The sequence below is a fragment of the Nannospalax galili genome, unplaced genomic scaffold (genome assembly GCF_000622305.1).
Source record: "Nannospalax galili isolate Female #2095 unplaced genomic scaffold, S.galili_v1.0 scaffold591, whole genome shotgun sequence".
Taxonomy (NCBI): Eukaryota; Metazoa; Chordata; class Mammalia; order Rodentia; family Spalacidae; genus Nannospalax; species Nannospalax galili.
In genome coordinates this window covers 4938694-4940493 of record NW_008330926.1, presented here as the reverse complement: position 1 = coordinate 4940493, position 1800 = coordinate 4938694, and the positions used below count along the sequence as shown (strand labels likewise).

Here is a 1800-nt window from a genome sequence, read left to right as displayed (position 1 = left end):
TGTGTGTGTGGAGAGAGAGAGAGAGAGAGAGAGAGAGAGATACTAGGCCACCCTTAGAAAGCTGGGCACCAAAGAAAACAACTGGGAGGCATCCAGAGGACAATGCCAGAAGGTGAAGGAAATAATTACTTTCAATACCTCTTATAGAGGTAACCAGGTGACTGGATGTGGTTAAAACAACTTCTCAGTGAGCAACTGAGATTGCACACACCAGCCACAGTTGCCGTGAGCACCAAACAGTCTCTGTGCTGTGCAAGGCAGTAAAGGGAAACAAGAATCTCCTCTACTTGGGGGAGGTCGGCAGGGGGGATGAATGGGTAAGAAAGACTCCGCTACCCAGGGCTGAAAACAGAAAACTGGACAGCTTCCCCAACCAGGAGGCCAGACCTGAGGCAGGGGCCCAGACATGGCCTTCTCTCATTCCCCCAACCAGCTCCCCCGACCCCCCACTCCCACCATGTCGTCCCCAGGGAGAAAAGCAAACACTGCCTTTCAACCAGCCCAGGGGAGGGGTTTTCAGGGAAGAGCTGACCTCAAGACCAGGCTTCACGCTGCCCCTTCTGCATTTTACCTATCCCCATTTGGGCACCGCCCTTCCTGTGGGCCCTTTCCCCTCCAGATGTCAAGCAGCTTCTCCCCCTGCTCCCCAAGTCCTAGGTGACTCACTCATGGTTCCAGGCCCAGATGCCCAGGCAATGACTCAGCGGCACACCCTGCTCCCCAGAGCCAGAGCAACAGCCGGAAACCCCAGCCCACAAGTACCGGTGTGAAGCCCCTCACCAGGCAGATGCCAGGGAGATGAGGATGTCAGATACCACAGAGAGCTGAGCTGAGAGTTTGCAGGTCAGCTGGTCTCTGCCTGGGTCACCAGGGAAGCCAGCCTAGACAGCATGGATGAAATGGGATTGGGGGAAGGGAGGGCAGTGTTCTCTTCTACTCTTCTGCAAGGTCACCCAGTGTCCCCCACCTCCCCCAAGGCTATGAGCTCCTCGTGTTGCTCCTCCTCCATCACAACCTACTTCAGGTAGAACTCAGTAAATATCCTTCACCCAAGGAAGGGCCAAGGAGAGCAATGCACTGCTGCTCCCAGCAATTCATCTCTGCCCTCAGCGTCAGCACATCCCTGTGAGCTCAGACACTGCATTGCGTCCCCACGTCTCTTCCATAAGGTAGACGGTGAAACACTCCATACTCTAGCACCCACTGTACTCCATCCAGCCTTCCCACTGCCCCCTCATTTTCTAAACTGGGCTGCAAGCACCCAGTGTGACCCTTATCTTCCCTCATCGTCCTGCTCAGGATGTGCCCACACACCCCCATCATGTCTTCTGCTGAGATTCCATCTACTGTTCAAAGGCCACTTAAATGCCACCTACTTCATGGAGCCTTCCCCAACCAACCAGAGGCAGTATCTACCTTCTCTAATCCCTACAAAGCACCCTCTGTGCCCTCCCTTCTATCCCTGGAGCATTCCTATTTAGGTAGAATTGGTGTGTGCTTGTTTTCGCTCACCCTCACCACCTCATGGTGAGATCACTGGTAAAGAACTGGGTCTTACTCGTTTCTGTGTGAGCACAGCATCTCGCCCACACATGGTGCCTACTAGTGTTTATGGCTGCTCGGTGGCACCTGGGGTCACTGGAGGTGCTTGGATAGGAGGTAGTGGACAGGAGCCAGGGGCTCAGGGAGCCTTTGCCTGCCTGCCTGCCTGCCTGCCTGAAATCACACCCCTTCATAGACTGGCAAATAGTAACTTCGCCTCTGAGTCCCAGGAGTGGAACTAAGATACAGAGTTGGAAA

At 54.5% G+C, this 1800-nt stretch overlaps 1 protein-coding gene across 2 annotated transcripts in view; it reads right to left on the bottom strand.

Moving 5' to 3' along the window:
- Positions 1 to 688, bottom strand: part of S100a2 (S100 calcium binding protein A2) — a 4094-nt gene extending 3406 nt beyond the window's left edge. Inside the window, exon 1 of one of the 2 annotated variants that reach the window (XM_008855489.3) lies at positions 667 to 688. The gene's annotated coding sequence lies outside the window, so the exon portion shown is untranslated. Of the gene's footprint in view, positions 1 to 532; positions 624 to 666 lie in introns of those variants that run through there. The other variant, XM_017803427.2, reaches the window with a different exon arrangement.
- Positions 689 to 1800: the final 1112 nt, after the last annotated feature.